The 26,806-nt window shown below is 42.8% G+C and overlaps 1 protein-coding gene across 7 annotated transcripts in view; it reads left to right on the top strand.

Annotated features, from left to right (window-relative positions):
• Positions 1–26,806, top strand: part of extl3 (exostosin-like glycosyltransferase 3) — a 128,124-nt gene that overhangs the window by 20,416 nt on the left and 80,902 nt on the right. Inside the window, exon 2 of one of the 7 annotated variants that reach the window (XM_069885888.1) lies at positions 16,500–16,637. The exons of the other annotated variants lie outside the window; for them this stretch is intronic. The gene's annotated coding sequence lies outside the window, so the exon portion shown is untranslated. The remainder of the gene's footprint in view (positions 1–16,499; positions 16,638–26,806) is intronic. 7 annotated transcript variants of the gene reach the window in all.

Genomic DNA, 26,806 nt, shown 5'->3' with positions numbered 1-26,806 from the left:
TCCAAACACACTGTGGTCTTTCTGTTGGGAACACCAGAATCCAGTTAAAGAGATGAGTGTTGAGTCGCAGGGAGGGTAGCTTCTCCACCAGCCTTTAGGAAATGATCATATTAAACAGTGAGCTGAACAGCAGCTTGGCAAATGAGGGATTGTCCTCCAGGTGGGTCAGGATGGAGTGGAGAGACAAGGAACGTCAACAATGGAAAAGTTCCTTCCATAGGCAAATTGAAATGGGTACAGTATCTCTGGGAGGTGTGCTTTGATGCATTCCATTACCAGATGCTCAAAGCATTTCTTAATGGTGGTAGTCATTGAGCCCTGTTATTTTTGGCCTCTTTGGTACCAATGTGATGGTGGCTGTCTTGAAACCCACGGGGACAATTAACTGCTGCAGTGAGGTGTTGAAGATATCTGTGAAGAACTCAGTCACTTGGTCTGCGCAGTCCTTCAGTACCTAACCAGGTATGTTGTCTGCTCCTGCTGCCTTGTGTGGGTTCATTTTGGATAGGGTTTCTCTTCATCTCAGCCATGGTTATTCAGGGGGCCCATTCATCAGGGGGAAATGGACTTTCTTTGGCACTACCCTGTTCTTGTCAAACAGTGCAAAGGAGATGTTCATTCTGTTGGGAGGGGAGGTGTCATTGTCCTTAATTTGCAAGGTTAACTTGTGATTTGTTATAGACTTGATTGCTTGCCACATACGCCTCATGTTGCTAGTGTTGCACTTGTCTAAGGATCTTCTGTGCATACCCTTTCTTGGCTTCTGGATCGCATGGGAAAATTCTGCCCTGATCTTAGTGCCATCCTATTCCCTGACCCCAAGGCAGCATCACGAGTTCTGAGAAGGGCCCGGATCTCTGCATCCAACCATGGGTTTTTCGTTGGCCCTGGTTGTGAAGCATTTGATCTCGGTGACATCCTCAATGGACTTGCTGATGTAGCTTCTGTACTCCTCTGTTTACATGACCATTATAGGTGGCCGCCTCCCTGAAACAGCTTCAGTCTGTGGTCTCAAAGCAGTCCTGCAGCGCTGCTGTTCCCCGCCCACCCCTCCCTTCCTCTCCGGAATACGTCTGATCTCCCTGCGAACTAGATTAGTTTGTTTTGCCAACAGTGTGTACTCCAGTGTCAGGACAGATATGTGATCCAAGTATCTGAGAGGAGGGACAGCCTTGTATGCACCAGGGACATTGGTGTATACCCAGTCCAGGGTGTTCTCTCCTCTGGTGGCAAAGTTCACATGCTGTTGAAACTGTGGTTTGCATGGCTTCACACTCACTAGCTGAAGACAGAATCTGCAGCAATCAGTATGGCCAAGAATTCCTTAGGCAGGTAGAAGGATCTGCATTTCTCCAGGAGGTACTCCCTCTCTGCTGAGCAGAAGGTCTTACATTAGAAATTTGTGCACCAGTTCTGACTGATGCCAATGCACAGTCTCCCTCCTCAAGTCTTGCCAGAAGTAGCAGTGTCTCTGTCGGCCCTGAAGGAGATAAGGCCATCGCACTGGACCGCTCAGTCTGGAATGGAGTGTGCTCATGTAATTGTGAGAGTGCAGCTAGCAAGGGGAAAGAATAGCTTAGAACTCGAGCTACTTGAAAAGCGAAGCTGGGTAGTAACTTGAGTTCTTCGGTATTTTGAATTGGCTGAGTATTCAGGATCATTGCAGGTATATGATAAAAGATTGAATGTAGGCAGTACAAATTGGTTTTGGTGCAAATATGTACTTGATGATCAGTATGGAAGCTGTTGGCCAATGGTCCAGCTTTTGGGCTGTTTGGCATTGTGTCTCTAACTTGATTGTTGATAAAGTTGACATGTTTTTACTGGTGGAACAAACATTTTGGGGGGGGTGGATTTCTCATTCTTGTTTTTATGTTGTGTTTTTAACTTCATATAGTGGTAGGGAATAACATTTGCAGGCAATAAGTATCAGCTTAACATAAATCCAGTGAGATGACCAGAAAGCATTGAGAAAATGGAAATTTCAGTGAATGGCATAGCTGTATTTGGGGGAGAGCATCAAATTGTGATAGTAGGAGATTTTAATTTCCCTCATATTGACTGGGACTCCCGTACTGTGAAAGGGCTGGATGGCTTGGAGTTTGTCCAATGTGTTTAGAGTGTTCTAAATCAATATATAGAGGTAGCACCTAGAAAGAGTACAATACTGGATCTCCTATTGGGGAATGAGACCGAGCAGGATATTATGGTCAAGTTGTAAAGATGTTGATGAGGCCATAATTTGGATTATTGTGTGCAGGTTTGGACACCGAACTACAGAAGAGATATCAATAGCAATGAAAGAGTGCAGAGATTTACTAGAATATTCCCGAGACTTCATGAACTGAGTTACAGGGAAAGATTAAACAGCTGAGGACTTTATTCCCTGGATGTATTTGTAAAGTTACTCTCCCTAATTTCCATTCTTATCATTACTACTTTTCCCTTCTCCCATGATAGTAATTGTATTGACTTTTTTTTGGTTAAAATTCTTATCTAAAGTACATTGTGCTTCTATGAATAAAATTGAGTTCTTGGGAGAGCAGCTTACAAACTATTCTGTCCAGGGATGTGTGGTCTTAGTGTTTAAAATTAGCCCATTCCTCTTCCATTTGTGCAGGTCATTCACTTATCCAATTCAAGATGGTACATAGAGCACATTTATCTAAAGATAAATTAGCTAAGATATTTCCTACTATCTATCATTTATGTGACAGATGTCATAATGGGGTTGCTTCCTTATTTCATATGTTTTGTCCTGTTCAGCATTAGATCTCTATTGGAAATAAATTTTTAATGCATTTTCCTGTATTTTCTCAGTTACTATTCAACCTCATCCCTTTACAGCTTTATTTGGTGTGGTGATAGAGAACAATCGATTATCGGTTTCAGATTGCCATGTGATAGATTTGCCACTTTAATGGCTAGAAGATTTGTTTTGCTAAGATGGGAAGGACTCCATCCCTCCCAGTTATGCACAGTGGATAATGTTAGGTCTGCTTTGTTCATGAATGAGTGAGACAAACACCAGGCTGAGTCGAAATCAGGGTTCTTTGTTCTTTATTACCGGATTGTAACACTTGCGACTAAACATGTTAGTCGGAGAATGCATTCTGCCGTTATCAGCAAAATGGTGATTTTTTATACCCTTGGATATGTGCTTAGAACATCATCATATCATTACTTGTCCAATGACTAAAACTGTTGCTATCCTTTCCCTGCTAGCTTCCTGCCTCTCAATCCATCAATGTCTCTCTTATCTTGTAAGTACAAGGATGCATTCATATCTTGTTACAGCCCTGTACATTCCCATCTCATGATGTTTTACCTAACAGGAGTACAAGGACACCTCCCCTTCTTGTTACTGCCCTGTACAGGGTAACTCCCTACACATTCCCATCTCATGATGTTTTACCTTACAATAACCCAATCCCTATCATGCTTGAACCTTGAGAAGATTACGTGTAATGTTTTGAAAACTGAAGTTTGATTAAAATGTGGCATATTTTTATGGAATATTTTAATGTTTAATGAATAATACAATAGCTTACTATTTTGTATATAACATGCGAAATGCTTATATACATATAAGGCAATTCACCAACATACCATTACTGTTACTCTTTTGGTGGTTAAGGCATCCCAGCAGCTTTTTCTTTTTAGTTTAAGGGTTGTAGATTTAGGATTTTAGTTACATTTATTTGTTTTTTTTTGCAGGAACAAGAGATATAATGTTGAATTTTGTCTGTTTATCATTAGTTGCTGTCTTGGGTAAACTTATACCTCTCATTTCGTTCGTTTTAGATTGGTCACAGTGTTTGAGTTACCGAAAGAAAATAGACACACACACCAAGAGCAGTTCAGTTTATACAAATGTTTATTACAAATTCAAAAGCTGATTTCACACTACAATATGCAAGCCCTTCCCAACTATACTTATCAACGCTTGGACTGGTCCCAACTGCCGAAGCGAGGCAACGACTGCACACTTGCAGTAGGTTGTTAGGGCGCCGGTAGCAGCTTCTCCACCTCCCCTGACCGGGACGTTGCTCGGACTCTGGCTGTTCTCCCTTCTTGATAAGGGGTGTTCCCACCTCTCGGAGAGTCTAAACTTCAGCAGCAGGACCACAGGTTTATATACCCCAAAAACAATTAATCATGCGCCTACTCCTTCTAACATTTGTCAGTCAAAATCAAAACTGAACATACTGTTCTACAATTTAGAAGATTAATTATTATGGAACCAGGATGTTATGATTTCCTGGTTTATCTCGTAGATACAAAGACTTATTAAAACTTCTCGAGCAAGACAGGTTGTGACCAATTAGTCAATTTCAGAGTGTTGAATTTCACAACTGCTTTCCCTGGGCCTCACAGTGGAATTCCATTTCAAAGTGTATCTTCAGATAAATCCCCATGGCTGAGTTTAATTACATATGCTAGTTCTGAAAGTAAGGTGACCTGAGTGTGGACCCAGTGTCGTCAGTTCCACATAAGCAAAAAGCATCTGGGCACATGGTTTTAATCCTCCATTACATTCCAACCCTTGGTCACAATCTGTCATTTGCGAGGCCTAACCAGTATTTGAGTACAGAGGGAGCGAAAAAAGATAAATCAAAACAACAATTACAAAGATAAGCAATGACGCGAGCAACCAATGGAGGATAGTGTGGCCCAACCCCCCAAATGTAGCAGTTGGCCATGAGAAAGGATTCCAACCAAGGCTCAAATTATCCTTGTTGGCCACAATACCCAGATACTGGAGCTCACGAACAGATTTTGAAACATGCTGAACAATAACATATTTATATAAGCTGCACTTGAGGCGGGTGACTGAGGACTTCCTTGGTGTAATGCATTGGACTGTGTTTCCCACGGGGAACTCCCTCGGAATATCCTCGACATTACAAATCCAATTGCTGGCATCAAAGCAGCTGTTAAGCCAGATCACCAGGAGTGTAAAATGGAGAACCTGGAACAAAGAAGCCTGACACATGTCACTCACGATACCGTAAGCGTTCAGTGTTTAAACAGACTAAATCATCCTGTCCCTCAATAGCTACCCACCGAGTGTTACCCTGGGCAGGTGTCACTATTTCCCCTTTTACAGGAGGGCCACTACCTGGTGGTGCCACCCATACTTTTTGTCCAACATTCTCTAGTTCGGGAATGGGGGGCAATGACTGTTTTTCCTCTGGAATAGGCTGTAATTCAGGAGTGTGAAGAAGTTGGTGGAAAGGTGTACCTCCTTTTAAACGGCGATGATTCAAATTGTCGACTGCTTACTGCAGCACATGGCACCACCCCTTCTGGGTCCCCAGTGGTGTTAACAAACGAATTTGTTCCTTCAGTAAGCCGTTCATTCGTTCAACTAACCTGGCAGCCTGTGGGTAATAAGTAATATGGTGAACCCATAAAATACCATTGTCATTTGCCCAATCACAGATTGCTTTCCCAGAGAAGTGCGAGCCATTATCAGAGTGAATCTCCTCTGGAACATCATAACGAGAAATCTAATGGTTTAGTCCTTGGATAGTGCTAGCTTGGTCAGTCGTCTTGTTGGGAAAAGCAAAAACCAGGCCTGAAAAGGTGTCAACCATTACTAGAACGTAATGTTTACCCATACAGTCTAGCATGGGGCCTATGTAATCAATTTGCCAGACCACAGCTGAGTGAGCACCCCGTTTTGTTCGGCCATGTGGACCAGGTGGAACGGTATGGAACTTCACAAGCTGACATTCTGGGCATGTACGTACGACCATGCGGACATCATCCTGATGGACGGGTAAAGCATGTGTTCGGGCCCACATAGCTGATCCCTTCTCCCCAAAATGACCAGTCTGTTCATGTGCCCATCAAGCCAGGGGGACGGTATCAGCACGGCTGATAGTGGCAAGCTGATCTGCTACTGCATTATGTTGTGCCATGTTAGTTGCCATATTGGTATGGGCATCAACGTGATAAACGGTTATCTCACGGTGGCGGGAAGCATCCCACAACAGCTGCCACAACTCTTTGCCCCATACTGGGCGGTCATGTATCATCCAGTCATTCTTTTGCCAATCAGCCATCCATACCACAAGTCCATTAGCCACACCCCAGGAATCAGTAAACAGGCAAAGAAGGTGATCATGGGGATCTAGTGGTAAAGTTACTGCCTTTAACTCAGCATACTGACTGGAGCCACCATCCCCCTCCTCCGATAAGTGAGTTCCTGACCTGGGATGGTAAGCCACCGCCATCCACTTTTGCTTTCCTTTCACCCACCGGCTGTTACCATCAGTAAACCAGGCATCCTCTTGTTCTGCTGGAGTGAGCAAATCATATGGTTTACCCCACTCAACTGGTGAAGGGGGTAAAGGAGGGGGCAAGGCGGGTTCAACATCCTCATGACGAGACGGAAGATCAGCCACCTGTTCGTGTATGCGGCCCACCCCTTCAGGCCCTCTGGTTGCACGACTCTGAATATACCACTTCCATTTAACAATAGAAGACTGCTGAGCCCTCCCGATCTTTAGATTAGCATCATTAACCAGAACCCAATTTATTATTGGAAGTGCAGGTCGCAATTGAACATCTGCATCGCCTGTCATTCTTTCAGTCTCTAGCAGGGCCCAGTAACAGGCTAGTAACTGTTGTTCAAAAGCAGAATAACGAGTGGCAGCCTCGGGCATGGTACGTGACCAGAATCCCAGTGGGACTCGGCGACCCTCTTGTTTCTGCCAGAGGCTCCAGGAGGCCACATCATCAATATAATGGTGAATTGAGAGGGAAGGCAATACTGGCACTGTTTCCAAATCACGGGCAATTAGGCTGTGGCAAATGGTGGGAGAGTGTACATAACCCTGAGGAAGGTGGGTGAAGGAATACTGGCGCCCCTTCCAGGTAAAGGCGAACTGATCCTGTGAGTCCTCAGCTATAAGAATACTGAAGAAAGTGTTAGCGAGATCAATGACAGCATACCATGTTCCTGAGTTCCCAGTAGCAATGTTTTCAATAAGGGTAACAATGTCCGGAACTGCTGAAGCAAGTGGTGGGGCATGTTTTTTCAAAAAATGATAAATCAACTGTCATTCTCCAGGAGCCGTCCGGCTTCTGGACCGGCCAAACAGGGCTATTAAAGGGTGACGTTGCGGGCCTCACTACCCCTTCTTCTTGCAAAGCATCGATGGTGGCAGTAATCTCTTCCTGCCCCCCAGGGAGACGATATTGTGGAATGCACACTGGTTTCATGGGGGGTGGCACCATCACAGGATCCCACTTAGCCTGACCCACTACTAGTTTTTTTGAAATAGTTCGAATTCCAAATTCAAATTCCCCTTGGCTAGTATTAAGGGCCATACCGGCCAACATATTAATATCCAGGATACACTCGTCAGTAGCAGCCACTAGGGGATGTAATCAGACAGGGGAAGGGCTATCACCCAACCGTGGCACAGACTTTATTTCCTTTGCCAGGGTGACCGCTCCTCCCAACCCCTCTATTCGAAAGGCCGGTCCAGTCCAGATGTCGAGGTTACCAGGAATCACCGAGTGCTCTGCACCGATGTCGACCAAAGCCAAGTATTGGCGATCATTACCCCCACCCCAGTGGATTGTTAACGTTATGTAGGGCCGCGGATCCCCGTGCGTGCGCCGTGTCTCGATGGAGTAGACACGGGAATCCTGCCCACACCTTCAGGCTTCAGAAGGGTTCGGGGGCTTCCAGGGCCACATGTTATTGTTATCCTTAAGAGCCTGTTTAATCCATTGTTTTACCTCATCATGAGTAACTGGAGCAGGAGAAGCCAGCTCAATAGAAGCAGCAGTGGGAGCAGAAGGCACAGCTGGGCCAGGAGGACTCAGCAGCTGGGGATGATGTTCCCCTACTTTTCTCTTATAAAGGGCATAAAGGACTGCAGTAGGTTTCCCATCAATATCACTTTTAGGTACGCCTAACTTTAACAAGGTTAGAAAAAGGTCCTTTCTTGTCGGTCCCTTGTAAGCAGCATCCCCTCTCTTTTCATCCTGCTTGTCTGATGTAACCTGGGCTGAACATGAGTGGATTTTACCTCCGAATTCTAATTCTTGAAGCCCAGATAAGGCATGCATCGCCTCAGACACAGGGTGCCCAATTAGCGGACTAGTTACGGACAGAACCAATCCCCGTGTGGTGGGTTGGGCGGAACGAACCAATCTGGTATGCATTCCGGCAGTGACTATCTCTTCATCAGGGCTCCCCCCATGTACCCATAGCCTCAAACGCCCTGCATACAAGGCAGAGGCCAGGGCGTGCTGACGAATTACTGCTATACCCTCCTCTGGGGTTCTCCAATTGTTTTGCAAATGTAAATCCCAATCTATTGGTGAGAGGTATACTCGTAGCAGGGCTTCCCCTAGAGTAGTAAGTAAGTAATCCACCTCTCTCCCTCTACCCCGCAGCTCAGCAGTGACCCTGATATCAGTAGATAATGTTCCTAATCCCAACAATTCCTCAGGGGTTAAAACTCACCCACCTCCCCCCTGTTCCCAGACACATAGGAGCCAGGCTGCCAGAGTTTCTCCTGCCTTTTGCCTAAATCGATCTCCAATGGCAGCCAGCTCTTTTACAGAGAAGTCACATATCATTGACTGTTTCCGACCCCTGTTCCCACTTTGGCCCGCAGGGTCCTCCACCCAGTCTAGGGGAGGAGGTCGAGGCCATCCCATAGAGGGAGTAGGCCATAGAGCATAAGCAGGGGTTTGGGTATTTTCCCCTGGGTCCACGTGGGAGACCGGGGTATCTATCCCTTCCATCTCTACCCTTACATCATCCCCCCTTCCGTCTGTTTGGGAAGTCTGCTGCCTTATGGGGCGGGCGTGAACAGCAGGTGGAGAGGGTAGTATGTTAGACACATGCTGAGGAGAATCTGCATTATTACCATTGTCATTCCAGATATTCCCATCCCAATCCTCAATTACATCAGGATCATCACCATTCCTTATCATGGCACGAATACGATATGGATTGGGTTCTACTCCATGCCTTTCCTTATCTGCATAGAGCTGCTGCCGGAGTTTAATATTACGGCAGATCGTCTGGACATGCTTATCTTCCCATTCTTTGGCTCTGTCCTGACTGGTGCGAACAATCTCACTCATCATGGAAAGCATTGTCGCATGGCTTCTAGCTCCTCCTCTAATTGCTTTCTCTTGCTCTGAGATTCTACTTCTCTTTGAACTGATTTTGCTTCACGCTGAACGGAGTGGCGTAAGGCTGTGGCCAGCAACCAAAAACCATCCGTCAGCGTCCCCTTTTTAACAGGAAATTTACTTTCTCGAAGGAGAATGGCAACCCGCTCTCCCAGAGGTGCACTTGATGGGTCTAACTTCTCATCCCAACTAATGGGTAGTCCCAACAAAGACAGGGTATTGGCAAACCCATCATCTTTGGAAGTCCATCCATCCAGGAATCAAGAACTGCTCAGGGCTCACCTCTTTCGGCGAAACATCTTGAGACCAACCCTGCTTGCAGCGCCAATTGTCTTGGGTAAACTTATACCTCTCATTTTGTTCGTTTTAGATTGGTCACAATTTTTGAGTTACCGAAAGAAAATAGACACACACACCAAGAGCAGTTCAGTTTATACAAATATTTATTACAAATTCAAAAGCTGATTTCACACTACAATATGCAAACCCTTCCCAACTATACTTATCAACGCTTGGACTGGTCCCAACTGCCGAAGCGAGGCAACGACTGCACACTTGTAGTAGGTTGTCAGGGCGCTGGTAGCAGCTTCTCCACCTCCCCTGACCGGGACGTTGCTCGGACTCTGGCTGTTCTTCTTGACAAGGGGTGTTCCCACCTCTCGGAGAGTCTAAACTTCAGCAGCAGGACCACAGGCTTATATACCCCAAAAACAATTAATCATGCGCCAACTCCTTCTGACATTTGTCAGTCAAAATCAAAACTGAACATACTGTTCTACAATTTAGAAGATTAATTATTATGGAACCAGGATGTTATGATTTCCTGGTTTATCTCGTAGATACAAAGACTTATTAAAACTTCTCGAGCAAGACAGGTTGTGACCAATTCGTCAATTTCAGAGTGTTGCATTTCACAACTGCTTTCCCTGGGCCTCAGTGGAATTCCATTTCAAAGTGTATCTTCAGATAAATCCCCATGGCTTAGTTTAATTACATCTACTAGTTCTGAAAGTAAGGTGACCTGAGTGTGGACCCAGTGTCATCAGTTCCACATAAGCAAATCAGCATCTGGCCCATGGTTTTAATCCTCCATTACAGTTGCCAAGTTCATTTTTTAATTCTAGGATACATTGTAATTGCTTTATACCTGCACAGTATATTTTTCTTACACTTTTTGTTACTTTTTTGTTCCTTTTTATTACTGTATCTGGGCCCCTATGTGGTCCAGGTATAGCTGCCAGATCTTTACAGAAGTGTTATATTCATTCTTTAAGTTGTGTGATTTTTTTTTTCCCTTTAAAGTGTTACAAGTCCAAATCCCAGCAGCAATAGAAATTCACCAAGACAAATGGTTACTGAAAAAAAAAGTTGCTTTTAATTTTCTTTGAACATAAAAACAGGATCAAACTTTAACTTATTACTATTAACCCGACTTGACCCCTTTCTAATTCTAGACGCACATGTATGTAATGTTTATTTGTTCAGGAAAGTTTTTTGATTCACAGTCCGATCTCACTTCTCACTCCTCCAAGTTCACTGGTATCAGGCAACTCTTATACTGTGCACAACATTTAACATTTATGTACTTTCACCAGAGTCTGGTGCTTTAAGGTAAATGGTTAACACTCAGGAAGGTTTTCGTTGGTTTCAGAGAGAGATTTGTTGCTCGTTGGACACACACACAAACTGATTTCCTCCAATCAGCCACTTTAATGTCTTGCCGAAGAAACGTGCCCCATCATGGGTTTTCCAAATGATGACCTCTTCTTCCAGGTCAGCACAGAGTTCCTCTTGTTTCCCTTATTTCAGTAGAAACACCCTAGCGAGCCATTTCCTCTTGTAAGGACTACAAGGGTTTTCAACAGGCTGAACTCAGAACTTACAACCCATCTTCAAAATGGGGTTTTCAATAAGTTTCCATCTTGTTGTGTTGCAGCCTCCAAAAAGCTACTGCCTAACTGTCGAACTGAATTCTCTCTCTCTTTGCAAAACCACATGACCCCTCTTAGAACAGCAAACTGCAACCAGACAGATTGCTGGCACTGAAATCACTTTCTGCCTGGGCATCTGTTGCTTTAAAGACAATAGTGTAGCGGCAGCCACACAGCTACTGAAAGAACACACAACCAGACGGGTTGAGCTCAGTGAGCAGAACTGATTTATTGCAGGCTGCTGGGCTGGACTTGTACTCCCAGCGAAGACCTGGCTAATAACTGCACTGGGGGGCGCTGACATCACCCGGGCGTCACGTGGTCCCCCAGTGCGGGCTTCTGAGCCCTGTGCTGAGAAGGGGAAACCCCCGATGGGACTATTTTGGCCAGCTGCCATGCTGTGTGGATTACAAGCGGGGCCGGTTCGCCTGCCTAGTGGTGTGCCGCCACACAGACCCCCCCCATCCTCCTCAGAACCGACGCCAATGTCCTTTTCAGCTGGGCGGCCTTGCTGCTTGGGCTGGGCCACAATCACTGGTTCAGTGGGGACGAGGTGCGCTGGCTTCAGCCTGTCCACAGTAAACAGTTTCATGCCTGCCATCGATATCCAGCATGAACGTAAACCCTGAACACTGGACAACCTTGTACGGCCCCTTGTAAGGTCACTGCAGAGGGGCTGCGGGCGGGCCCCGCTGAATAAAAACGTACTCTGCGGAAAGCAGCTTGCTGGGGACGTGAGATGGCCGTGTGCTGTGTCTGGGTGGTGGTGGGGGTGCGAAGGACTCCAAGCGAGCCTGGAGGCGGGGAAGCAGCTCGTACAGCGACCGCTGGGGGTTGTGAGGCGCGTTGATGAACTCGCCAGGTTGCGCCTTAGATCATCTGATGACGCCTGCAGATCCTCCTTGGGCATAGAGCGGATGCCCAAGAGCACCCAAGACAGTTCATCCTCCCGGTCGGGCCCAGTGAGGTGGGCCATAAATGCCGACTTAAGGTGCAGCCCATTGGCCTGCGGGTGATGGGCTGTGGTGCAGTGTAGCTCGGTCCCCAAACTGTTGGCGATCTATGCCCAGAGTGTAGAGGTGAACTGGATGCCCCGATCGCTGGTGAGGTGATTCGGTTGAGCTCAGTGAGCAGAACGGATTTATTTCAGGCTGCTGGACTGGACTTGTACTTTCAGCCCAGACCTGGCTGAGAACTGTGCTGGGGGGCGCTGACATCACCTGGGCGTCACGTGGTCCCCCAGCATGGGCTTCTGAGCCCTGTGCTGAGAAGAAGGAAACCCCCGACAGGGCCATTTTGGCCAGCTGCCCCGCTGCGTGGATTACCAGCGGGGCTGGTTCGCTTGCCTAGTGGTGTGCTGCCACAATAGTCCATTTACTCCACAATATCAGTCCAATTAACACCTACTGTGAAGTCTCCATAGGCATTCTTCAAAGATTCTGTAAAGTCACTTTGGACATGAAGTCTCTACTTATGCATAGCTCTTGCATTTTAAATGAGATGTCTTTTGTGAAGTGATACTCTGTTTGGGAAGTGACCAACGCACTAAACCTCCACAATCTATCTCTTTTAAAGATAATATAAAATATAACCCGTAACAATAGGTATACTGCTGTTCATTTCCGCAGTCCATCATGCTATAAGTAGAGAGTCAGACTTCCAAGTAATTGCAATATTTTTTTGCTACCCCCAGTGCAATTTTTATAAATGAGATTTGATATTTGATCAATTTGTCGCTTATTTCTATGAAATTACCTAATAGATAAAGCTCCGGGTTGCCTGTGAAGGCCACACTTTCACGCACAGCTATGCGCCATGAAGATAAGTTCCTGATTCGGTCCACATCTGAAACACATCTCTGAAATTTCGGCTTTTGATCTGTGTAACTTTTGTGGGGTAAGATATAATTGGTGTTAAAAAGTATAGACTGAACCAGTCCATATCTTGCAATTATAATTAATATCTCGCTGTCCTTACACCAATCTGACCAGCTTCTTTCTGAAATCACCAGACCCAAGTCTGACTCCCATCTTTCCCTTAATTTCTCAACCCTGGTTTTGCACTTTTGCTCTGGAGAGCATAGTACATTTTGTTAGAAATTTGGGTGCATTCCCCAGCTAGATTGTTCATTCAGTTTCACTGTTTTCAGGTTGGGTTAATTGTAGTGCTTATAGGTCCACAAGTTTTGTGTTCCACTGTGCATTTAGAGCCTCCTCCACAGGGGTCCGTGGTCACCTTGGACTTGCTCCTCAACATTAGTATCAGAATGTCCAAGAGCTAGAGCACACATTCCTGATTAAATGCATCAACTGGTAGTAATTCAGTGCACATCTGGGAGAGGTAATTTTATGATCATTGCTGTGGGTACATGACTGATTATTCTTCAAGTTAATTCTTAGGCAATGGCAATCATGAGTTAGATTGATATTTATTTTGCATTGTTGTTTCATTAGGCAGAGAGCTCTGGGGCTTTGATTCAGGAAAAATGGAGAGTAACTTGCAAATCAGGAGGAGTGGTTTACTGAGACACTTGGAAGCTTCGTGGACATGTTTCACTTGACTTTTTGAGGGATAGAGGTCTCTTGTATGGGTAGATTATGTGTTAAGAGTAAGCAAATTGCTCCCATTTGTTTCTCATTGCAATGTATCAGTGCAGATATTATTGTAATATTGTAATAAAACAATACAGCAGAGCCAAAGAATTTACAATTATTTTATTGTTTAATGCTAGCGGAAACAAGGGGTACAAAGAATGAGTAGACAGTGTCACTCGTGGCCTGTACTGAGCCTTACATAAAGCATACAAAGTGTTCATCCCTTTTTGTACTTATCCAAGAATGTTTCCAGGAAATTTCACTAATGTCACATAACCTATGATTCTGATTGTTACAGCCATATGTTTATCTGCAGACAAAGTTGCTTGTGCTGAGTTGGCAACCAAAGATGCTTTTTCTCTGTAAATCACTTATCTTAAACTATGTATACATTATTCTTGGGGCCATATTGAGGGCGTTTCCCTTAAGGGAATCATGCTTGGTGGTTTTAGTCACTATGACACAGCACAAAGAAAGTTAAAGTACAAAGCAATTATGCTTTGTATCCTTATTATACACATTCTTTTATATTATGAAATACTAAATAAGTGAATAATACTTCCTTTATCACTTGAGACTTTTCCCCCTTAACATAATCTCTCCCACATACCTGTACATCAAAATTTTCTCAGAGCTGAGTGGTTTTCTGGCAGTCGTATCCTCCTCACGTCCTTTTGAGCATGTTTCATTTCTGGCTGTTTGCTGAATTTGTATTGAGATGGTGTTGAATTTTTTCCTTTGCATGTGAATAGAAATAGTCCAACTAATTGAGTGTAAAATCTTCAAATTTTGTTAACCACGCCTTCTATCTTGGTGACAACTTTTGAATTAGGAGGTTCAATTCAGGGATTTGAGCATATGATGCAGGGATATAGCAGATTACTGAGTGGATTTGAAACTTCCCAGGCTGCCTTTTGGTGTAAATTGCAGCAAGCATAAATGATTCCATGGCAGGTCTGGAATAAAAATGTTCATTTCCATGACTGAATTTTTGCTCTGGAGGGAATTAGATTGATAAAGCAACTGTAGATGGTTAAGGCTGGGATTCAGTCCCAAAACACCTCTGCATTATTTTCATCAGGTTGAGGTAGTCGGCCTTAAACTCCTGGAAACAATTCTGGTCTGCCTGATGTCCTGCCTAATAACTGCCAACCAAATTTGTTTCTGTAAGTTATCCACTTGTTTTGCTGTTGTGGGAACATTGGATTTAGAAGGTAATTTGCAAGACCAATGATATGATAGTGTTTTAAAAATAATTTTTATTGGTATTCAAGGCCTGTGGAGGATTCCTGTTGTTATAATAAATATTAAGTAAAATTATGTTTTCTTTAAATGATCACTACAGCAACCACCAGTGCTTCTCCTTGATGTAGTTGGACAGATGGTGATATCCAAATGTTATCCACATTCCTTCAAACAAAAATTTGACATTGTCATGTTTGGACAGCTGACCAAAAACTAAATCAAAGGGGTACATATTAAGGAGCCTCTTTGTACCTAGAGTGCAGTCACAGAAAAAGGTTTAGGCTGGGAGTTTCAGGGCTTGGGACCTTGGCAGCTGGGGACACGTGATGAAGATGAGATTAAATTTAGAGGTGTACAACATGGCTGAATTGGAGGAATGGAGAGAACTGCAAGATGTTGAAAAAGGTTTGGTTATTATTTGCTGCCATTGAGAAGCCATGCATATTAAAGGAAAAGTTTGGAAAAACTAAGAGATAAAAATTGAAATGTGATGGGATCATCATTTGAGGGAAGCCTTAATTACAATGCACCTTTCACTTAAGCAAGTTCCTCTACACACCCTGTTGTTTGTTTTTGCAATGGATTATCCAGAATGTTGGAAGCGATTATACTGTGGCAAAATGTCTAATGCATTGCCTGTAAAGTCTTTTGACAAAATTCTGGTTGTCTGAAATCTGAGCAGTCTGTTTTAGCATGGAAAGAGAACTCTCAGTTTGACACCAGTTTTGTGTCGTATCACAGCTGTGTAAACTGGAATAAAATAGCAGCTCAAAACAGCAGTGTGCAATGTGACTATGGCAATTAATTTTGGCGAAACTGTTGGGACTCCTAAAGATCTAATTTGTTGAAGAACAGCTGCAGAATGACCCAATAATTTTTAATTCATCTGCAGAGTTTAATAGACATGAACCTTTGAGTTTGTTACCTTCCCTTGCATGGCGCCTTGCGGTTAGCACGTTGCTATTAGAGCACCAGTGGCCTGGATTCAAATGTCGATGAGGAGTTTGTACATTCTCCCCGATTCTACGTTGTTTTCCTTCAAGTGTTCTGGTTTCTTCCCACCCTTCACAAATGTAAGGGAGTTGTAGGCCAATTTGTAGGTCAATCGGAAGGACCTGTTACCATGATGTATGGCTAAATTTAAATATTATCCAGTCTTTGTGTGGGTCTTTGCTTTAAAATTTTTGATTCCAGAACATCTCATTTGTAGTAACATTAGGATTGGCTTCATTGCACAGTTTGGTGTATTTTACCCTTTTCACAGGTTTTAATCAAAGAACAATTAATGCTTCACAATTTAGAGTACAGGCATTCCCCAACTTGCGACCTATATGACTTGCGTCCATCTGCACGTACGACCAACATTTAAAAAAAAAAAAGAAAAAAAATAAAATTTGTGTGATTACGGTGGAAATCAGGCCTATTTATGATGGTCGCCATTTTGGCTGGCGTCCAACCTCTTGCGAGAGCTGGCTTTGGTGGCCGCCATGTTGATTTATTTCACTGCATTTTAACTCCTTGTGTCCTGTTTTTTTTCTGATTTTTTTTTTTTGCTCAGTATTCTGAAGGTCAGACAGAGTTTTACAGGCCAATAGAGTCCACAGGGTGCTTGGTGTCCGCAGCAACATAGAGAATTAGAAGAATTCGGCGATAGAGAACGGAAGGAAATCAATAGTTTTACTCTTCAGTATCACAGGTAGGGCAATTCCCCGACATGCTTCCATTCCTAGTTGTGATCGGTCATCCAGAACAGAACACCGATGTATGCCAGGGAAGACCTGTATTTTAATGGAACTATAGCATGCATGCTACGCGAAGTGTGTCGTAAGAACAACACACACAGTTGAGTTGAGGTCAAAGACTGATGTATTGCTCTGCCAGCTCTGCTTATATTTATTCCCTGCCTCTGATGACAGGAGTGATGTCATCGCAGCGTCAGCCTCCTGCCATTGCTCGCTGTTTTCCACTGTGTGAGAGGCCATGCAAGACTATGGCCGTTGGTCCCTGCGGGGCCCTTGTGATCATTGCATTTGCTGGCCATTTTGCAAGTTTGTGTCGCAACTTGGTTCACAGGCTGCTACATGACTCCCCACCAAGAACTGGAGATGGGTGTGTCCGTTGCCCTTTAGGGTGGCCAACCCCTGCGTTGCAAGTGCTGAGTTTCGACTGGATGCCTATGGTCTAGTTTCAGACAGTTGAGGGTGAAGGATTCCTCTTTGCCGACCCCATCCCAGGCAATGACTTTATTTATCCCCACCATGAGCATGAAAAGGGGGCGTGTAAATGTTAAAATCTTGTGCTTTTACTTAGTTAATTTTATGACTGTCCCTTTAAAAAAGATTGTTGTTTGTAGTGTTACTATGATCTCATACATTGTAATATCTGGGCATATGGGGAGCTTGCTTTTATTCTTCGAAGAACCTTAGAGGAGGCATAACCATTGAAATAGTTTTCTTTAAATTCATCTTATTAATTTTAATCATCTTATTTCATCTTAATTATCTGAATCATCTTATTATCGTCTTGTATTGTTGTCTTTAAATATAGCTGAATGTTTTATCTATCGTGAAAATCTCTGAAGTTATGCAAAATGTTTAATCCTTATCAACAAATTAAAGCTACATAAAGCTGCAATTACAGAGTTTGGTTTATTGGAAATAAGATAGTAATTTGGAATATCGTCGCTTACGTTTCTGTGAAGATGACATGTTTTGAAATTGGGGAATATGAGAGATTGGAAAGTATCATCTACAGGGTGCATGATCTGAGCTGCTGAATCGATGGTACTGGCGAACTCCTGCAGTCCCTTCATGGTGTGAAGTTTCACCAAACGGCCTCCACCTTTTCGGGAAGTGGTTTCGCCCTGTACCTGTTGATACAATGCCCTAGGAAGTCACTTGTGTCCTGTCTGAATTGACATTTGGCAGGGTTGATGGTCAGCCTAAACCCCTGCAGGCGGGTAAATAGTTGTCTGAGATGGGCTGTGTGCTTGGAATAGTTGCGGCTGCCCATAAGGATATTGTCCAGGTAGATGAATGTGAATGGGAGGTCCCAGTCCACCTCGTCCATCAGCTGCTGAAAAGTCTGAGCAGCATTCTTAAGCCTGAAAAGCATCCTCATGAATTTGAACAGGCCGAAGGGGGTGATTATGGTGGTTTTGGTATGTTCTTGGGGTGCATTGGGATTTGATGATAACCCCTGGTTAAATCGACCTTTGAAAACACCCATGCTCCTTGTCAGTTGGCGGTAAAGTCTTGGATGGGCCCAGGGTATCTGTCCACTGTGGTGACCTCGTTGAGGCATCGGTAATCACGACACGGCCTCCACCCTCCTGCTGCCTTTGGATCCACGTGCAGTGGGGGGGGGGAGGGGGAGGCCCAGGGGCTGTCTGACTGTTGCACTATCCCTAACACCTCCATTTTCTTAAATTCCTCTTTGGCAAGGGCAAGTTTTTCAGGGGGGGATGGGGTGGATGCAGCGCACCCTAGCATGGAACAAAGGAGAAGACAGACCAGGATTCCAAATCTGGTCCCAATCACTGGTGCTGATTTATTATTAGATGACATCACATACAACCTTGAGATTCTTTTTCCTGCAGGTCAGGCGGAATTTCTGTTGGTCAGTAGTGCAAATAAAAACTGAACTCAAGAAAAGTTGTGCATACAAAAGAGAAAATATAAATAAGGAGGCAATGCAAATAAACTGTGCAATATAGAAAATAAATATTCACTAATAAATAATGAACAAAGTAAGATTCTTAAATGAGTCTGAGTGTTGTTTAGGAGTCTGAGGTAGATGGCAGCTGTCCCTGAACCTGGTGGTATAAGTCTAGTGCCATCGATACCTCTTTCCTGATCCCAGTGGTGAGAACAGAGCTTGTGGATCCTTGATGATTGGTGCTGCTCTCTGATGCCAGCGTTCCATGTAGATGTTCTCAATAGTGGGTAGGGTTTTGCCTGTGATGTCTTGGGCTGTGTCTGCTATCTTTTGGAGGGTTCTCCACTCCGATGTTGGTGCCCCACACCAGTCAGTCAGTACACTTTCCACTACACAATTGTTGAAGTTTGCCAAGGTTTTTGATGTCATACCAAACCTCTGCAAATTCCTGAGGAAGTAGAGACACTGACATGCTTTCTTCATGATGCCGTTAGTCTGTTGGGCCCAGGAAAGATCCTCTGAAATGGTGACCTCCAGGAAATTAAATTGTTCACCCTTTCCAACTCTGAACCCCAGTGATCACTGGATTGTATATCTTTGGTTTTCCCCACCTAAAGTCCACAATCAGCTTCTTAGTTTTGGTAACATTGAGTTCGAGGTTGTTGGTACACCATTCAGCCAAGTTTTCAATCTTCTGCCTGTATGCAGACTCATTGCCACCTTTGAGACAACCTACTACCATGGTATCAGCAAATTTGTAGGTGGTGTTATTGTTATACCTAGCCACACAATTATAGGTGTAAAGTGAGTAGAGCAGGGGGTTGAGAATACAGCCCAATGGTGCTCCAGTGCCAATGGAGATTGTGCAGATGTTTTTGCCAGTCTTCACTGTTTTTGGTCTGGAGGTGAGGACATCCAGGATCCAAATACATAGTGGGAAGCTGAAGCCCAGGTCTTGGAGTTTGCTGATCTATTTTGAGGTGTTAAATGCCAAATTGTCAATAAAGATCACCCTGATGTATGTGTCTTTGCTGTCCAAATGTTCTAGGCCTTTGTGTAGAGCCAGTGAGATGGGGTCTGCTATTGACCTGTTGCTGCATTAGGCAAATTTGAACAGACCCATGTCTCTGCTCAGACAGGATTTGATGTGCTTCAACACCAGCCTCTCAAATCACTTCATCACTGTGGATGTGAATGCCACTGGTCAGTGGTCATTTAGGCCCAAGGTCTTCTTGGGCACAGGTACAATTAAGTCCTGTATGAAACAGTGGATACCATGCACTGCTGGAGTAGGCCTTCCTTATTTGATTTAGCAATAATCAAGTGTGCTGGAACCTCTGGTACATTAGGTTACGTGCTGGTGGTAATGGGGCAGGGTTTCTTGACACTGGCCTGGTTAAAGTAATCGACAATGATATGTTGTGCGTCAGGGTGGGCTGTCTCTTGTTTACTGACCATATCACACATTTCTGCAAGTACCTGTTTGTTCTCTGCATCAGGAGGGAATCACTCATCTTCATTTATGTAGTAAATATAGATGGCAGTAGCAAAATTAATTTTGAGGTGTATTGAAACATCTTGTCAGGGAACAGTACGATCTTCAACAAAATCAATAAAAATGAAAGAATTCACTGAACACTTGATTTTTATTTTGTAGACTACGTTTTTGTTTACTTTTCAACTGTACTGTGAAATATTTGGGAATGTTTTTGGGAGATAAATTGATAAAATTAGAGTAGGTTACGTACACACACTTTAAAACAGATCTTGTTTGAAATACTGAAGATTTCATCTTCAGTGACTACAGAAACTATGAAGAATTCACAAGTGGCTGTTAATTGAAGTGAATGAATGGACTATTGTCTTTAAAAGCCATAGCAAGAGACAGGGCATTTCCTAATACCTCTTCACAGAAAGATTTGAAATACTGAAGAATTCGTAGTCAGTAACTTTACAGAAACTATGGAAAATGCTATGCACATTTCACAAGTAGGTGCTAAATGAAATGATGTCATGAAATGAATAAACTAGGTTGTCTGTTTTGGATATTTTTGCAAGGCTTTAGGCCTCTCTGCAAAGTGCTCACTCGAGGTCATTGAGAGGTTATTGTTTACCTAAAACAACAGATGGACCAGAAGACTGACTCCTATTGTTTGCTGGAGAAGGTCAGGAATTTTGCAAGTGAGAGAGAGAAGGACATGCCGCTGGCAGTTTGAATCTCAGATAGAGAGAAACAGAAGGGGGTCTTTGTGTGTGACAGAAAGGTGTAACAAGCCAGGAGAAGCTTGTTGGAACTGAAACAGAAGCTCCAGAGTGGCAAATGGCTGGAAGTGCTGTCTGATGTTTCTCTTGGAATAAGTGGAACACAAAGGAACTCTGTGGTAGCCTGAAAGAGGTTATCATCTGGAGAACCCTGATGGGCCAAGTTTCATCAGCAAGACATTGAGGTGACTAATGGTGGTTCCTCATTTGTTGAAATCCTGGAACAACCCATCTCTCTCTGCAAACCTACTAGAACCTTCCTGAGCAGTAACCATTTAGCTTTCTAGCACCAAAGCCTGGTGAACTTTATACATGTTAACTTCTGTGGACAGTATAAGAATTGCCCGCAACCAGAGAACTTGGAAGAAGGAGAAGTGAGATTGGACTGTGAACCAAAGAACTTTTCTTAAATTTACACACACATTACATACACACGTGCGCTTAGAATTAGACGGGGGTTAAGTTAAAGTTTGATTCTGTTTTCATGTTTAAAGATAATTAAAAACAACTTTTGTTGAAGTAACTACTTGTCGTGGTGAATATCTATTGCTGCTAGGTTTTGGGGTCCTTTTGGCTCGTAAGTGCCCTCATTGTCATAATCAAATCCCAATGTCACTTCACCTGAAGGACCGGGCTGAGGCTCTTCTGTGGGAGGAGAAGGTTTTTTTTTCAGTAAGTTATCTAGTATGGTTTGCTTGGTTTTCCTCTTTTTTTCATCATAAATTTGCCTATAGCAAGCAATTGCATCATTTATTTTCCTCTCTACAAAAGGTAGCATTCTGCATTGACATCCATGTCTTCTGCCTGTTTTAGTGTACTATTAAAGGTCAAAAACATTTTTTCTAGACCTTTCACAGTGAATCTTTTTGGCAACTCCTCCTCCTCTTCCTTTTCTCTTGCTGCTTCTTTTACAACACACTGCTTTTCCAGTTGAAGCAATTCTTCATTTGTCAATTCCTCAGGAGTGGTTTCTATCAGCTGATTTATATCCTCATCAGATTGTAAATTGTTGGGGGTGTGGCCATGCTAATGAGCTGAGCAGGTGTTTTGAAAGAGCTCTCCACAAAAAATATTAAAAAGACAGTTTAAAAGCTCCAAAACCAGAATTTTATCGTCAAAAATAGATAAAACGACCAAGGCAATAAAAAGCAAAAACTGAAGAAGTAACAGTTCAGGCAGGAACATCGAGTGGAAGCCTGATGAGGAGTGACTCAGCAGGGGCCTTGGGACCAGCTGAAGCCAGCAGAGCTGGGGATCCTGAAAGTGATGGAAATACATAAAGAGAGATGTATCAAAGAAGGTAATGGAAATTAAAGAAATTATGGAAGACTTAAATTAATAAATGGCTCATTCAGAAGCTGAGCTGGACAAAACAAAAGACAGACTGAAGGCTCTGGAAGAAAAAGCAAAAATATGGGACTCAGAAAAGAAAGGACTGATGGACAAGGTCGAGCATATGGAAAATTTCAGCAGATGTAACAATGTAAGAATCATCAGACTGAGAGAAGGAATAGGGAAAAGTCATGGTGAGTTATTTTTTGAAACATGGATCCCACAAATGCTGGGGCAAAATAAGTTAAATGCAAAGCTGCAAATTGAAAGGGCTCACTGGACCCTCGGACCCAGAAGAACTGCCGAATAATGACCAAGACCAGTCCTAGTAAGACTTAAGTTACTGGGAGGGAAATGTGATCTTGGGAGCAGCAAATGAATATTCAAAAAATAAAATACCCATTACTGGTGGACAATGCAAAAGCAATGCTTTTCCAGGACTTCAGCCCTGCCTTGGTCAATCAAAAAGCATTTTCAAACCGGGAAAACGCCAGTCTGTTAAGGCGGAGCTTCTTTGCCCTTATGGCTAAAGACGTACCTTTCTGAATGCACCATGGGTGGCTCCGAGGTGCCATTTCCATCCCTTCTCAGGGAAGGATAATTGGTGAAGCACTGCGCTCTTCCGTCTGACTTTGATGTACAGCTGTTGCAAGCGGCTGGTTAGGGGCGGGCTAATGATGCTGTCCTCAGCCCGTGACCCATCTCCCCACTCACCCTTCTACCTCCAAGGCAGGGCTGTTGAGGCAGCGGGGGCTGTTGGAATCAGCGGGAGCCTTCAGCGGGGGGTAGTCTGTGCGGGCTAAGACAGCCACACCAGACGGATTCAGCCTTCGGGGCTATTCTCAGTGGCTTAAAACACAGCAGAGCAATGGGTGTCTTCCCTACCCATAATCCCCCACACAGCTGGAACTGTTCTGGGAGGTTCCAGCTGCGTGGGGGATTGTGGGCAGGGAAGATGGCTATTGTTCTGTTTTTTTATGATGGGTGGTACTCTGGCACCAGTAGCCCTGCCTCCATTGGCTCTGGAGGGCACTACAAGATGCCTCTGGATATGAATGGGAAGCTGGAGCAGCCTTTTAGGGCTGCTGTCTGAAAGGTAAGTTTTAAGTTTTACGTGGAGGCCTGACAAGAAATGGCCTAAAGAAATGAATTTGATGAGGTAAAGAGACAGCTGCATTCTAAAAACTATGTATTTAAGGTAATTGACACATTTTCGAAGTGGATAAATTTTAAAGAAAGTTACGAAAAGATTAAAGTCGCCAGCTGAAAAGACCATTTCATAGCGGGACTAACTGAAAGACGTATCTTTTTATTTATAATACTGAGCCATCTTGTTTTCACTGTTAAAAGAGAAAAAAACATTGGTTTATATGGAGATCTCTGAAAAGTCAAAGATGGTAAGAAAAGCAGCAAGGTGGGAACTCTAACTTGGGAGGAGGAGATGGCCCTGGGAGAAGAGTGATTTTAAAAGATGGCACCAAAGGGAGGGTTTCTTCTTTGGAAGAACCTCCGAGCTTCCGGGTACTATTGTCAATGTCACCGACAACTAGGGATGTGTGTGTGTGTTTCTTAAAGGGGAAATGTATTTGTTGGAAATGTCTTTTAATAGGGAAATGTTATGACAGTATTTAGAAAATTGGGAAGATGTTATTGTTATACAATACTATATTGTTTGTGAAAAATGGTATGGGTAAAACACTAAGTAATTATTGTTGATTTCATTGGTGCAGCTCCTTTAACAGCTGATTCTTCAAGATTATGGTTGAAAACATCCCAAGTCACACACTATAACATTACTGTTTTGCCACTTTCATATTGCTTTATCGCCTTTAGCTTCTCTTCCAAATTGATGGCACGCATTTTATTTGATTCTGTTAGAGACTTGCCTTTTGGGGCCATGATGCATTGTATATTTTCAGGTAAAATTTAACCAACAAGATAACACACAAACAAGAGACCAAATGGAACTTGATTTGATGCCAGTTGGTGTCTCTTATGCTATTGAAACTAGAAAAATGTTATACAGTACAGTTTACTTTTTTCTTAGTAAATAGAGAGAATGCATATTAACATAATAACACAATAACAATAAAAAGTACACATTACAGATTTCACTTAAGTATGTACTGTATTATAAGTTAGGTGTATTGTAATGGATTAATAATTTGGGAGAATTTGGTAAGATTTAGAGCAGGTTACATACATACACACATTTTAAAACCGATTTTATTTGAAAGACTGAAGAAATACTGAGGATCTCTGGAGAATGCTAAGCAGATTTCACAAGTAGGTGTTAATTGAACTGACTCATAAAATGAATGGACTCATAAAATGAATGGACTGGAGACACTGGCTGTTGGAAGCTGTCTTCGAGGGTTTTGACAGAGTGTATTGAAAGGTCACTCCTGGGTTTTGTTTACCTAAGACAACATCTTGACCAAGAAGAACTCCTGTTGTTTGCTGAAGAAGGTGGAGGTTTTGCAAGTGAGGGAGTCACATGGGCTTGGTGGAAGTTTCAGTTGGAGAGAGAGAAGAGAATCCCTCTCACCGTGTGTGTGTGGTGTGTGGTGTGGTGTGTGGTGTGTGGTGTGTGGTGTGTGTGTGTGTCAGTGAAAAGCAGCTGAACAGTGCAAGCCAGGAAGAGCTGGTTGAAACTGATGAAAAGCTCCAAAAGCAGTGGATGGCTGGAAGTGCTATTTCTGATGTTTCTCTTGGAATAAGAGAAACCGAAGGAGCTTTGTCATAACCTGAAAGGAAGAGGTTACCATCTGGAATACCTTGATGAGACAAGTTTAATCAGCGAGACATTGAGGTGACTAATGGTGGTACCTCAGTTGTGGAAATCCTGGAACAAGAAATCTCTGCAAACCCTACAAAAACCTTCCTGAGCTGTAAACATTTACCTTTCGAGCACCAAAGCCTGGTGAACTTTATACATGTTGAATTCTGTGCACAGTATAAGAATTGCTTGCATCCAGAGAACTCGGAAGAAGGAGAAGTGATATTGAATTGTGAACCAAAGAACTTTTCTTAAATGCACGTGCACTTAAAATTAGAAGGGGGTTAATTTGGGTTAGTTAAGTATAGAGTTAAGTTGAAGTTTGATTCTATTTTCATGTTTAAAGTCGATTATATAAAAAAAAATAATAACTTTTGTTTTAAAACCACTTGTCTTGGTGAATGTCTATTGCTGCTGGGTTTTGGGGTCGTTTGGGCTCGTAATAATATACTGTATTATTGTATGGCTGGCAATGCAATTGCTTTGTTTTGGCTTTTGAGCACACGTGTCGAATGCATGACTGCTCTTTATGAAGCCCTTGTATGATGACTTTAGATGTATCTGTGATTGGACGTTACTTGATCCGGGCGCAAGTCGAGGTATGATTGCATCATGGTCCCCTGAAGTATAAAATGTGCTGTAATTTTTATGTGGTCAAACCAAAATGTACACAAATGCCCTTTAATAAAATCTGGAATGTGGATTTTATTCCCATGTGAATTTTTTAATTTTTCACACTGTGAATCATGTCAACCAAAATAGGTACAAATGTTTCTCATTAAATTTACACAGTGACTCACTTTTTTTCCCCCCTTTCCCTCCCTCCCCTCTACCCACCCCCCCAAACCCATTAGTATTCAACATATACAATAAAACCATAAAACAATATCTTCAAACAAAGGAAAATAAACAAGAAAAATGCGTCGTCTATTTATTAAACACTGAATCTAGTCATTTTGTCTTATCATTTTCATTTTAGGTGATGGAGGTCCTAGGCATGCTCTCTCTGATATGATCCATGTATGGTTCCCAAATTTGTTCAAACATTGTGACTTTGTTTTTTAAATTATGTTTTTTTTTTCCAATGGAATACATTTATTCATTTCCATGTACCATTACTCAGGCTCTCTTCCATTTTCCAAGTTGACATTATACATTTTTTTGCTACTGCTAAGGCTATCATAATAAATTTTTTTTGTGCTTTGTCCAGTTTAAGGCCTAATTCTTTACTTGCATTATTTAAAAGAAATATCTCTGGTTTTTTTGGTATGCTATTTTTTTATAATTTTATTTAATATCTGATTTAGTTCTTCCCAAAACGTATTCACCTTCACACATGTCCAAGTTACATGTAATGTTGTTCCCATTTCCTTCCCATGGCGAAAACATCTATCTGATAATGTTGAGTTCCATTTTTTTTTAATTTTTGAGGAGTAATATATACCCTGTGTAACCAATTATACTGTATCATGCGTAACCTTGTGTTTATTGTATTCTTCATAGTTCCAGAACGTAACTTTTCCCATACTTCATTTTTTATTTTATGTTTAAATCCTTTTCCCCCTTCAGCTTAGGTTTATAGTTTATTTCATCAATATCTTGCAGCTTAATGTACATGTTGGTTATAAATCTTTTAATTATTGTGTCTGTAATCACATATTCAAATTTGCTTCCTTCAGGTAATCTCAGTCTATTTCCCAATTTACCCTTTAAATAAGCTTTCAATTGATGATATGCAAACATTGTACAATGAGTTATTCCATATTTGCACTTCAACTGTTCAAATGTTAATAAATTATTTCCCAAAAAACAATTTTCTATTCTTTTGATTCCTT

The sequence above is a fragment of the Narcine bancroftii genome, chromosome 6, assembly GCF_036971445.1.
Source record: "Narcine bancroftii isolate sNarBan1 chromosome 6, sNarBan1.hap1, whole genome shotgun sequence".
In the NCBI taxonomy this organism is placed as follows: Eukaryota; Metazoa; Chordata; class Chondrichthyes; order Torpediniformes; family Narcinidae; genus Narcine; species Narcine bancroftii.
This window is presented reverse-complemented; position numbering and strand designations above follow the sequence as displayed.